The sequence below is a fragment of the Pantherophis guttatus genome, chromosome 1, assembly GCF_059756535.1.
Source record: "Pantherophis guttatus breed Tessera chromosome 1, ASM5975653v1, whole genome shotgun sequence".
Taxonomy (NCBI): Eukaryota; Metazoa; Chordata; class Lepidosauria; order Squamata; family Colubridae; genus Pantherophis; species Pantherophis guttatus.
In genome coordinates, this window is record NC_142063.1 from 8,627,083 (window position 1) to 8,640,837 (window position 13,755).

Below are 13,755 nucleotides of genomic sequence, written 5' to 3' on the forward strand. Positions count from 1 at the left end.
ATGTTTACCTACTGCCAGTCCCCGGCACTCTCAAAGCTCAAACCCCCACCCCCACCCGATTCCAAGCACATGTGGTCCTTGACTTACAGCTCTTCCTTCCGCGACCGTTTGTAAGGTCGCCGTGAAAAAAGGGGGACTTACATCGGCTCCTCGCACTTATGACCGTCCTAGGATTCCCCCGGTTGTTAACACGATCAAAATCCGGGGGAGCTCGGCGACCGGCGTGGAGAAGCCGGTCCTCAACTTACAACGATCGAGCCCAACGTTTTTGCCGTGAAGTGAGACATTGCTGACGGGCATTCCGCCCCGCTTTACGACGTGGCTTGCCACGGTTCTTAAGGGAATCGTTTTGCAGCGGTTCAGTTAGCCACCCACGGTTGTTAAGTGAATCTGGCTTTCCCCCTTGATTTGGCTGATCCGAAGGTCGCAAAAAAGGGGATCGCGTGACCTTGGGACACCGCGACGGTCGTTAAGTGTGAACCAGTGGCCAAGCGTCTGAATTTGGATGGTGTGACCTTGGGGATGCTACGAAGGTTGGAAGTGTGAAAAACGGCCATAAGTCACTTTTTTTAGCGCCGTTTTAACTTTGAATGGTCACTAAATGAGCTGTTGTAAATCGAGGACTACCAGTATCTTAGATCACATGATCCCGATGTGTGACCTTCCCAGCCGTTTTCCGACATGCAAAAATCAACGGGGGAAAAAATCAGATTCGTTTAACGACGGCGTGATTCATTTAACGTCCACTCCGATTGGGCTTTACGGTGCCAGAAAAGGTAGTAAGACAGGCTGCGACTCGCTTAACAAGTTGGATTTTGCCGATTAAATAAATGGGTTGTTGCTGGAAATGGCTAGTATATATTACCATGTAAAAATATAAAAAAGCTGAGGTCGTATGTTACTACTTACAAGTCCTCGGCTTACAACAGTTCGTTTAGCGACCATTCAAAGTTACGGCGACACTGAAAAAAGTTGAGCTAGGACCGTTTCTCACACGTCTGACCGTCATAGCATCACGTGATTTAATATTCAGATGCTGGCCAACTGACTCGCCTTTATGACGGTCGCTGTGTGTCCAGGGTCCCCCTTTTGCGACCGCGTTACTAACTTAACAACTGCAGCGATTCACTTAACAACGGCAGCAAGAAGGGTCGTAAAATGGGGCAAAAAACGCTTAACAAATGTCTCGCTGAACATCATCAATTTGGGGCTCAATTGTGGTCATAAGGTGAGGACTAGCTGTATTCTACTGGGCCAAAAAGACTCGAAAACTAATGCTTTTTTCCCCCCCTTGACCCTACACTCTTTCCTCTTCCTCCCCCCCCCCAAATATTTTCACTTTTCTGCCTATTTCTATATGTTTTGTTAAGGGGTCGGCAACCTTAAGCCATTTGGATCCGTTTCCCACAGAAAAGAAAACACCGGGAGCCACAAAATCCGTCCTATGCCCGACTATTTCCTGAGCGGCCACAGAACTAGCATATGTGGTTGAATTAAACTTTGTTTTCTTCTGAAACTTTTTTTTCTTGGATTTATCCATGGTTGGCCTACCAGGGGTCAAAAAAGCTCAATAAATTACGTATATTTTGAGCGACAGGGAGCCACAGCAGAGGGATGAAAGAGCCACATGCGGCTCCAGAGCTGCGGGTTGCTGACTCCTATATTAAACTAATAAAATTTGGAACTACTGTCTTGCTTAGCAACAGAAATTCCAGTCCCCGTTATGGTTATAAGTTGGGGTTTACTGGTATGTCAGTTGCTTAAAGACCGTTACTCTTTATTCACATTATGATTCATGGTTTATTTACCGACAGAAATTCTGGTTGCAACCGTAGTCCTAAGTCAAGGACACAGTAACAGACTTAAAGCAGTTGGTTTAAGTGACCGTTCGGAGTTACAACGGCACGGAAAAAACGGATGTAGGGCCGTTTTTCACACTGACGACCGTTGACGCATCCCCGTGATAAAAAATTCAGACGCTTGGCAACTGGTTCATACTTACGACGGTCGCGATCGTAAGTATGAACTTATGATCCCCTTTTGCGACCTTCGGACAAGCAAAGTCAAAGTCGCAAAATGAGGCAAAGCTCGCTCAACCGATGTCTCACTTAATGACGGAAATTTTGGGCTCCGTTGTGGTCGTAAATCGAGGATGGCCTGTTATCTAGTGTTTGGGATTTCCAGCAAGGCAACAGAGAGCATTCAGGGACGGCTTAACCGTGTCTGGCTGAACTGGGTCAGAGGAGGAGAAGGCCCAAATCTCCAGCTGTCTTCTTGTACCTGAGATTGACACCTGGTTCTGTACAGGTAGTTCTCAACTTACAACCGTTCGCTTAGTGACCGACTGTTCGAAGTTCGAATGGCACTGGAAAAAGTGGACTTTTGGACCATTTTCCACCTTACGAGCGTGACAGCATCCCCAGGGCCATATGATCAAAACTCAGAGCCTTGGAAAGTGGCCCCTACAGCTAGTCCTCGACTTATAACGCTTCGTTTAGTGACCGCTCAAAATTACGTGATTTGTGACCGTTTTTCACACTTATGACCGTTGCCAGCCTCCCACAAATCGTGATCAAAATTCAGATACTTGGCCACCGACTCGTATTTTGTCGTATTTACGACAATTGCAGTGTCCCGGAGTCACGCAATCCCCCTCTTTTGCGACCTTCTGACTAGCAGAGTCAATGGGGGAAAGCCAGATTCACTTAACAACCGGGTTACTAGCTTATCAACTGCACGGATTCACTTAACAACGGTGGCAAAAAAGGTTGTACGATGGGGCGGAATTCACTGAACAAATGTTTTGCTTATCAGCGGACAATTTGGGGCTCAATTGTGGTCGTAAGGTGAGGACTACCTGTATTTATGACGGTGGCAGTGTCCCGGGATCACGTGTTCCCTCTTTGCAACCTTCTGACGTGCAAAGTCAGCGCGGAAGCCATTTAACAACCGTGTTACTCACTGAACAACTGCAGGGATTAACCTAAAACATGGCAAGGAAGCTCGTCAAATCGTGGCCAAAGCTCACTGAGCAACTGTCTCGCTTAACAACCAAAATTTTGGGGCTCAATAATGGTCGCAAGTCGAGGACGACCTATAATTCTCAACTACGACAAGGCCAACAAGTCTTCAGAAATTTTCTCCGCCTGCTTAGATGCAACTCCCCGACAGAAAAGTTCCTCCAAAAAAGCCAAGAGAATTGCAGACTGAAGAAAGACCAAGAACCAGGACGAAAAAATTTGGGGTTCTCCGTGTCAGATAAATCGACGGCCACCCCACATAACCGCATGTCGGGGGGGCGGGGGGGGGCTTCTGGCTGCAGCGGAGAAGCCAAAAAAGCTGGCTTTTCTGAACAGAAGAGAACAACAGAGTTGGAAGGGACCTTGGAGGTCTTCTAGTCCAACCCCGCTCAGGCAGGAAGGCCAACGACGAGGGGTCGGCAACCTTAAACACTCCAAGAGCCGTTTGGACCCGTTTCCCACAGGAAAAAAAAAACACCGGGAGCCACAAAACCCTTCCGGTGCCCGACTATTTCCCGAGCGGCCACAAAACTAGCATATGCAATTGAATTAAATGTTCTGTTTTCTTCTGAATTGGATTTATCCATGGTTGGCCTATCGGCGGTTGAAAAGCTCAATAAATTGCCTGCTGGTGGATGTCGCATACTGGCGGTTGTGACGCATGTTTTGAGTGACAGGGAGCCGCAGCGGAGGCGTGAAAGAGCCACGCGCGGCTCCAGAGCCGCAGGTTGCTGACCTCTGGCCTACGTCACTTCAGACAAACGGTTGGCCAATCTCTTCTTAAAATCCTCCAGTGATGCAGCAACCACAACTTCTGGTGGCAAGTTGTTCCACTGGTGAATTGTCCTCACTGTCAGGAAGTTTCTCCTTAGTTCCAGGTTCCTTCTTTTCCTTGATTAGTTTCCATCCGTTGTTTCTTGTCCTGCCTTCAGGTGCTTTGGAGAAGAGGTCCCCATGATGTTGAAGCTGATCTGAACGAGTTGACCTCCACTTCTCTGGGGCAGCCCCTCAAATATTGGAAGACGGCTATCACGTCACCCCTAGTCCTTCTTTTCATTAATCTACACATACCCAATTCTAGCAACCCTTCTTTATATGTTTTAGTTTTAGCCTCCGGTCTCAGAACCATCTCAACTGGAACCCTGCTAAGGGGTTACCACAAAGAAGAGGGAATCAAGCTATTCTCCAAAGTACCTGGAGAAGAAGCAATGGATGGAAACGGATCAAGGAGAGAAGCAACCTAGAACTTAAGGAGAAATTTCCAGACGGTGAGGACAATTACAGCCACTGGAACAGCTTGCCACTAGAAGTTGAGAAGCAACCTAGAACCCAAGGAGAAATTTCCGGACGGTGAGAACAATTACAGCCAGTGGAACAGCTTGCCACTAGAAGTTGAGAAGCAACCTAGAACCAAGGAGAAATTTCCAGACGGTGAGGACAATTACAGCCACTGGAACAGCTTGCCACTAGAAGTTGAGAAGCAACCTAGAACCCAAGGAGCAATTTCCTGACAAGTGAGGACAATTACAGCCAGTGGAACACCAGAAGTTGAGAAGCAACCCAGAACTTAAGGAGACATTTCCTGACAAGTGAGGACAATTACAGCCAGTGGAACAGCTTGCCACCAGAAGTTGAGAAGCAACCCAGAACTTAAGGAGACATTTCCTGACAAGTGAGGACAATTACAGCCAGTGGAACAGCTTGCCACCAGAAGTTGTGAATGCTCCAACGCTGGAAGTTTTTGTTTTTTGTAAGATGATTTTAGAAGGAGGAGGAGAAGAACCCACCCTGGGCGAACCTCTCAGGAGGAGGATTCTGGTTTTGGTGGCCTTAGAAGACCTCCGCCACAGAAGAAAAATGGAAGGGCGGAGATGGGGAGGGGGAAAACCTTTAACAATCACTCTTTGAGCTGACTCCTCCACTCCCAGCTTGCATGCCAAGGAAAAGCAGGGTGGGGAGAGGGCTCCAGTACAAATTTGCATGTCCCCCACCCTTCGTCTCTCTCTCTCTCTCTCTCTCTCTCTCTCTCTCTCTCTCTCTCTCTCTCACTTTCTCTCTCTCTCTCTGTGTGTTTCTGAAATCCATGGAGTGGGCAACTCGTGCCTTCTTTCTCAACCTCTCCAGGGCCCTCTTTAATGGGAAAGAGGACCCCACCCAATTCCCCTCCCTCCAAAGCCCCAGGAGGCAGACAAGACCAAGCACATTCAGCCCTCCTCCTCCTCCTCCTCTTCTCTCGGCTCACCTGCCCCTTCTTCCCAGAAGAGGCTTCCTTCCACCTTGCACAAAACAGGAGGCGAAGATCCCATGTTCCTCACCTCAGGTCCTCCCGGGACTTTGCACCACACCTTTCCTCTCTCTCTGGGTCTCGCCCCTCTCCAGAATAAATAAATAAATAAATATCTTTTTTTTTTTTACTTTAATTGCTCTCCAGGTACGTAAAAAGCTTAAGGTATTTACCTGCTTTTTTTTTTCAGGCAGAGAATTTATGGCTTGGCTTGATTTTTATTTTCTCCCCCCCCAAAAAAAAAAAGGCCACCACCGCTTAGCACCGTGATGGCCAACCTATGGCATGCGTGCTCAAAGGGGCACACGAAGCCGTGTCGCCCGGCACGCGCAGCCTTGGCTGTTTGTCTTCCGGGTTTCTGGTGTGCATGTGCGCACGATGATCAGCTGTCCTTCACACGCACACGGGAATGCCGAACACCAGTGTGTGCATGCACGCCAGTCAGCTGATTATCGGGTGCACATTCACGCCAGAACCCAGAAATTTGGCTTTTCCAGAGCATGATCCCTTCGCGCGTGAGACAAGGCTGAAAACTCGGGTGCACATGCACGCCAGTCAGCTGATTGTCGGGTGTGCATGCCCGCTAGAATCAGGAAGTTCAGCTTTTTCGGAGCACGATCCCTTCGCGCGTGCGGCAGTGGCGAAAACCGGGGTGTGCATGCACGCCAGCCAGCTGATTGTCGGGTGCACATTCACACCAGAACCCAGAAGTTCGGCTTTTCCGGAGCGTGGCCCTGATGAACACTCGCGCACGTCCCGTTTCCGCTCGCCGTCACTGACTTAGCATGTCGTCAATGTCAAGATCTCAGAGAGTTCAATGACCTGCCTGGATGGATGGGTGAAGGGGAGACATTTCAACTTCCTGACAAGATACCCAAATAATTTTCTTGCTCTCTTGTAGGGTCGAAAGTTAAGCCCAGTAGGGTAAAATGGTTCTCCATCAGTCAGGAGATGGTTCGTAATTTCGCTCCTCGTTTAAAAACAAAATAAAAATGGGAATATCAGCCTTTTGTGAAAGTAGAGATCCGACATGGACCTTAGAAAGCCCAGGAGACCTTTAACTGCTGGTGGCATCTACAGGCAGTCCTCGACTTAACAGCTGTGGCAAGAAAGGTTGTAAAAATGAGGCACAACTCACTTAAGAAATGTCTCACTTAGCGACAGAAACTTTGGGCTCAATTGTGGTCGTAAGTCGAAGACCAATTGTACTCACCATTATTTCAAAGGGGAGAAAGCAAGAATTTGACTCAAGCATAAATGTTAGTTACTGGTTGATCCTGCAAAAATATTATCTTTGAACTCACTTTCCTGACATCTAGACAAAAATCACTTTTCGGAATCGCAAAAACTCCCCGCAGTGAAATTTTGCCATGTCCAAAGAGAGACGCAAGATGTCTCAATCTTCTGCAACCCCAAGACACATACATCTCCGATTGCTGGACCAGCTTTTTAGATTCCCCATAGTTTCTTCAATTTTCCTCTCCTCCTTCTCCTAAGTTTTTATAGTCCAAAAAAGAGAAAGGGAGAGAGTGAAAGAAAGAGAGCAAGAAAGAGGGAGGAGAAAGAAAAATGAAAAAAGAAGGAAAGAAAGAAAGAGGGAAAAGGAGGAAAGAAAGAACGGAGAAAGGAAGAAAGAGATTGAAAAGGAGAAAGGAAGGAAGGAAGGAAGGAGAAAGGAGTAAGAAAAAAGAAAGAAAGAGAGAAAGGAGGAAGGAAGGAAGGAAGGAAGGAAGGAAAGAAAAAGAGAAAGGAGAGAAAGAAGGAAGGAAGGAAGAAAAGAAAGGAGAAAGAAAGAAAGAAAAAAAGGAGAAAGGAAGAGAGAGAAAGGAAGAAAAGGAGGAAGGAAGGAAGGAAGGAAAGAATCCACACTCTCATGATCAAACATTTCATTCCATCCTCCTGTAACTTCAAATTCACTTTTATTTCACCCTGATCCTTGTATTAATCAATTCTTGATGGATTACAAGCCAGAAGGAAAAATTCCCAATTCCAACGAGGACCAGAAAAAGAATTCCAACCAGCCATTCAAGCTAAGTAGCCCTCGGCATACAAACATTCATTTAGTGATCCTTTGAAGTTACAATGCCACTGGAAAAAAGTGACTTACGGTGGTTTTTCACACTTACAACCACCGTAGCATCCCCTCGGTCACACGATCAAAATCTTGGCAACTGCCTCGTATTTAAGACGGTTGCAGTGTCCCCCGGATCACGTGATCCCCTTTTGCGACCTTCCAAAAAGCAAAATCCACGGGGAAGCCAGATTCACTTAACAATTGTGTTACTTATAGTGTTTCACTTTTAACAACTTGTGGCAAGGAAGGTCATAAAATGAGGCAAAACTCACTTAAACAGCTGTCTCGCTTAGCCATGGAAATTTTGGGCCCCATTGCCGCAAGTCGAGGACTCCCTTGAATTCTGCCGACAGCATGGACCAAGCAGAAACCGATTCCACAGAGGGCCCAAACCCGTAACTTAGCTTAATCGTGGCTTGCTGAATAAGCACCCAGCCTAAAAATGCTGAGCTCCTTCACAGGCTAAGTTCAAACCGAACCAACTAATTATGGCTTCTCTCAATGCACTTAAAACAATTCTCAGTTCGGCCTGCTTTTTAGAAAGTACACTTTATTTGAGGGCAAGGAATGAGAGTTGCACAGCCGTTATTCTTCGAGCAGAAAGTCCCAGATTCGGCATCTCCATCTGAGGTTTGGAAATCCCCAGATGAAAACCATCATCTCGGCCACTTCACAGTCATTTCAAACCATTATGAGAGCTAAGCAAGCCCCCGCTTGGTGCATAATAAGACGGCCCCAGATGTTCTTCTGAAGTTCTCCACCACAATAGCACCAGCATCCTTCCTTTCCTGTATTCTCTGGACCTCTCCAAAATCCTCATGCACCTCACAATCCTGCTCCCCCATACGGTATATATATTTTCTCACTTTTGCCATAATCCTCAAACGTAAACCAGCATACAAACATACAACGCAGGGAGGCTGAAATCAATGTCCCCAAGGCCTTCCGGAAACATGACCATCATTGCACTAAACCTAGATTTTGACACAGGTGACCTGGGTATTTTATGGTCCCCGGGGTCGCATCCTGCCCTTTTAGCTGTCCTGATCTGGGCCGCAGCAGATCAATTGGAAATTAAAAATCAAAGAAAGAGAAGACTCGGATTATTATAAAATGGGGAATAGGTTTTATACATGGTTGGAAAACAGAAATCAAATTAAGAAATAAGAACATAAAGTGAAATTTGATATTAACATACTGGATATGAATGTAAATAACAATCCTGGCTAACAAAACAGTTAATTATGAATATTTAAAAATAAAGAGAAGGAGCGGGAGGATAAAAGCTAAGAGTAAAGACAAAAGTCAATGCAGAAAGCTGTAAAATTGTATATATCTGTTGTTAGTATTGTATTTTAACGTCTGATGTGCGTGTGTTTTTGTCTCGATTTCTTTTGCTATTGTGTGTTTGGTTTTAAAATGTAAAATACTCAATAAAAATTATTTATATAAAAAAAAGGAAATTAGAAATCAAATGTAAATAAATGTACATCGTGCATTGCTTCTACTTTAAAGGCAACTAATTTTTTCCCCTAATTTATATATGTGCACATGGGGGTACCTATGTATATTCACGGCCTTATTGGTTCCGCCTCCTCCCACAAGAGTTCCCGGTTCTTTGTCATCTGGGGAAAATTAATCGCCCACCTTTGCGATAAGAGAATTCTTGAAGCTGAGTTTTTCCTGGCACTTTCAGCCCTCTGGACCTTATACAGTAGTGGCCAAAATTTGGGAAAAATGTATTTTCTAAAAGTAGCTAATAAAACCACTTTTTTGGGGGGGGGGGAGTAATACCATAAAATTATGTAACAATGGAAAGATAATTTAATCAAGAATGTAATGCAATAACATTTATGAAGGATTTGCTATTAGAATAGCAGTTACAGTATAAAGAAAAAAAGTGAAAAGCGTAGAAAAAATGAGATATACAAAAATGACCACCCTAGAAAAAACGAGATATACAAAAATGAAGTTAATATGTCATTGGGTAATCTTTAGCATGAATGACGTCTTCCCATGGAGTGAACCAAGTCTTTTAGTTCTGCAGCTGTTAGAATGTGAAACCAAGATTGAATGATGGCTTCTATTAACTGGGTTTTATTGCTGGGTCGCTTCTGACTGTCGGCTCCATAGATTTTCAATTGGGTTAAGAAGGTCTGGGCTATTCCCAGGCCATTCCAGCAGTGGAATAGGATTATCTTGAAACTCCAAAAGAAAAAAATGGTGTTATTAGCCATCAAACCTCAAAAATGCACTTTTCCCAAAAGGTTTCCACAATTTTGGCCACTACTGTAAAAGAGCCCGTCCCTTTGAGGGAAAAGCATGATAAAAGACAAAGTCAGCAGGGCCAAAATTGATTCAATCCAATGTCCTTTCTCAGGGAGTAAAGAGAGATCAAGCTTTCGGGTTGCCTCAACTTACAACCGATTCATTTAGTGACCGTTCGAATTCCCAACGGTACTGTAAAAAGGGGCCGTTTCCCCACTAAGGACAGTTGCAGCATCCCCATGGTCACGTGATCAAAATTGGGATGCTTGAAAACGGACTCATACTTATGACGGTTGCAATGCCCCGAGGTCACGCAATCTCCTTTTGCAACCTTCTGACAAGCAAAGTCGACGGGGAAGCCAGATTCACCTTAAGGACCGTGGGACTAAGGTAACAAATGCAGTTATTCACCTTCACAACTGTGGCAAGGAAGGTCGTAAAATGGGGCAAACCTGACTGAATAACTGTCCTGCTTAGCAACATAAATTTTGGACTCAGTTGTGGTCAAGGCACCTTCTGTGGTTTCTGAACTCCATGGTGCCGGTAAAACCTGGATTGGATTATAAACCATCATCCTCTCTAAGCAGTTTTGCCACAGGCCTTTTCTCACCCCTCCCTCTTTCTCTTTTGTCTTTCACAACCCACAACAGCTCTCTGTTGTAGCCTTCCTCAGCAGTGTACTCTCCACATATGCTCTACACACCTGATAAAGTTCACAGATCATAGTCCACTTTGCGATAAAACGGCTTTGTCTTTAAACAACACTTTCCTTTTCCTACGGCAAATAACTTCCCTTTTTGCCCCTCCAAACTCTCCCCATAGCCATCACCCTTAGATAGAAAATGGCCAACGGGAGGCCGGATCCGAGGGCCGGGTTCGAATCCCGTCCACAGCTTCACTTTTCTACTCCCCACGCCTAAAACCTGCTACCCAGCGAGGATCCCAGAAGAAAAATAAAAGTTATCCAAGGTATCCAGGAAGGGGTTGTTGTTGTTGTTTTAAAGCACTTAAATTACTTCTTCGTTCCAAAATAAACCTGTTTCTCTCTCTCTCCTGCATGTTGGAAAACCCACTAAAGGTTGGGAAGAACTTTGGTTTGGAATCTCGGCTGCGTTTTTGCAGGGAAATAAATGCAAATAAAAAGCAGTCCTGGACTTACAGCCATTCGTTTAGTGATCTTTCAAAGTTACAACAGGTCTGAAAAAAAAAATGACACCACAGCTATTCACACTTAGGGACCATCGCAGCACCCTCGTTTTGTGATCACAATTCAGGCGTGCTTGGCCACTGACACATATTTATAACGGGTGCGGTGTCCCCCGGGCTCATGTAATCATCGCCTTTTGTGACCTGCTGAAAAGCAAAATCGATGCCGGATTCACTTTACAACCGTGTCACTAACTGAACCCCTGCAATGGATTCACTCCACCCCTGTGGCAAGCAAGCTGGGACAAAACTCACAGCGGCCTCAACTTAGCCATGGAAAAATTTGAGGCTCCGTTGTGGTCATAAGTCGAGGACTACCTTTACAGCGTGGTAGCTTTTTGCAATTCTGACCCCTATGGAGATCAGGGCAGATCATAGAGCCGGACTACCAAAAAAATAAACCCTGGTGCCAGTCCCACCAGACTGCAGCAAGGTTTCGTCCCACCCTGCAGGGGTGTCGTTACGAGGGTGGCAGTGGAGGTCTCCCTCTTGAGCCAGCCTGGGCCTCTTTCAAGGGCTGGAAAAGAAGGCCCGAAGCCTGCAGGACTCCAAGCCAGGCATTTCCTGGTTGGCCACCTGGCTGCTTACCTGTCCTGCAGGTGCCTGCAACCTGCGTCATCTCAACGGGCTAAGCCTCGTCCAGCCAAGGGGAAGAGACAGGCCAGGCTTCTGGGGACCAAATGGGGGTCCTCCATGGGCGGTGGGCCTGGCAAGTCTCTCCCCTTCCCCACAGGCCTCCCCTCCCCCTTGCCTTTCTACCCCTAAAAAGTTTGAACCCCAATTTTGGGAGTCTTTGGAGGACTATTATCCCCACTTGAGGTGCTCAAGAAACTCTCAGTTTTCTGTCTTTCACCGCTACTCCAACCGGGAGGACGACCCAGCCGGCTTCCCCTGCCCTTGGAGGTCCTAAAAATAAAGTCTGAGGTCCCCCTTGAGCCTCGGCGCGGGCCTGGCCCTAGGCCTCGCATCCCCGGCCTCGCCTAGCCGGCGCGTCCGGGGACCCCACCTCTCCCTCCGGGGAAGGGGTTGACGTGGGTCCCGCTCGAGCGCCTTCCCTTCCCCATCTCCCTCCTTCTCACCCCCCACGGCCGCCATTGGCCCAAGCGGAGGCCAGAGGGAGAAGGGGAAAAAAAAAAAAAAAGACGCAGGCGCGCTCGCCATTGGCCGGCGGCGGCGTCTGTCAACACGCCTCCCCGCGGCAAGGGCCGCTCGCGGGGCATCTCGGGAGAGGTAGTCGCCGGCCTGCTTTGCACCTGCAGGCCTAAGAGGCCGGGAAGACTACAAGTCCCAAGCAGCCCTTTCTCCTCTCTCTGTCTCCCCTTCTCTCTCTCCCCCAGGGCTTTGCAAGCCCCCTCCCTTAAAAAAAAAAATACATATCCTGCCCCCCCATCCCACCCCAAGCCAGTACAACGTAGGCAACGCAAGCAGGGAATTATTACTTGCAAGGGGTCAAAAAAAAAAAAAAAGAGAGAGAGAGAGAGGGAGCAAGGCCAGGCGAGGAGGGGGCGGAAAGTTCTGCCCCGCTTCCCTTCCCTGCCCTGCCCTGCCCGCCTCCCTCCCCCGCGCGATTGCAAACCCCGCGCGCTCCCCCCTTCGCCAAAAGGGGGCAATCCGGGACACCCAAACTCCCCTCCGATCTTCTTCTTCTCCCCCCTCCCCGGCCACCTTTCTCCTTTTGCATCGATCACTTTCCCTTTTTAATTTTCTTTCTTTTCTTTTTTTTGCAAGCCGCCTGCTTTCTCTCCAAATGCAACCCCCTCCCCCCCTTTTTTTTCCTCCCTTCCCTTCCCTTCCCCCACCCACCCCGATCCCCCCCTACCCCCACCCCAAGGCTGGGGCCACCTAGGGACGTTCGGCCCAAGCCGAGTCAAGAACCCCCCCCTTCCCTTCCTCTTCCTCCCTCCTTTGCAACCCCCCCAAACCCCCACTTTCCAAAGCCGCCCCACGCGCGCTCGCTTTCTCCACCCCCCCCAAGTCTCCCCCCTCCCTCCCTCCGTCCCCCGCTTTCCCCGACGACCCGCAGGTGATCCCGGACCGAAGGAAGGGAAAGTTGAGCTGGCCCGAAAGTCGCCCGTAAGACTTTGGGTGCAAGGAAAAGCCCCCCCCCCACACACCCCTCTTCTTCTTCCTCTTCTTCTTCCTCTTCTTCTCTCTAACCAACCAACACTCACCTTCTCCCCCCCCCCCAAAAAAGTCCCCTCCCCCTCCCCACTCCCACCCACCCGTGGAAATTTCCCACCCACCCACCCATTCCACGCAGTCCTTACCTTCTTGGTCCGCGGGGGTCTTGGGTGGGTTGCAGGCGGAGGCGAGGGTCGCGGGGGAAGGGGAGGGTGGGGGGTGGACGGGCAGCAGCAGCCAGGCGCGTCCGGCCTCCCGCTCTGGCTGCCTGTGCCTTGCCTGCCTGCCTGCCTCCTGCCTGCCTGCCCTGCCTGTAACAGTAGATGCAAAGCCCCGTATGATGCCGTGAACTCCCTTCCTGGTTGCTCTCCGGGCTCAAGAGGGGTCCCTCCCTTCTCTTAAAGGTGCAGCCGCCGCGCGCTTGGGGAGGGGGGGGCATTCAAGCCAAAATAATCCCCATCATCATCATTAAAAAAAAAGAAAAGAAAGAAAGAAATTCCCTGCCTCGGTTTGGTTGGGAAGGAGGAGGAGGAGGAGGATGGGCAAGACGGCTTTGCAAAAAAAGAGAGAGAGAGAGAGAGATCCAGAAGGAAGGGAGACCCAGCTGTCACCCACCCACTACAATCCCGGGGGTCCGCACAAGCTTTGCAAAAGCCGGCCGCTTGCTGCCACGTCTCAGCCCGCTCCGTGCCAAGGGCCGCACGCAAAGCACAAACACACATACACACACACACACATAGCCTGGCCAAGGGGGGGCTGCTTGGCTTCTCTTCTCTCTCTCT

The 13,755-nt window shown here is 48.3% G+C and overlaps 1 protein-coding gene across 1 annotated transcript in view; it reads right to left on the bottom strand.

Annotated features, from left to right (window-relative positions):
* Window positions 1–13,755, bottom strand: part of ZBTB7A (zinc finger and BTB domain containing 7A) — a 69,367-nt gene extending 55,612 nt beyond the window's left edge. Inside the window, exon 1 of the mRNA XM_087893490.1 lies at window positions 13,120–13,755. The gene's annotated coding sequence lies outside the window, so the exon portion shown is untranslated. The remainder of the gene's footprint in view (window positions 1–13,119) is intronic.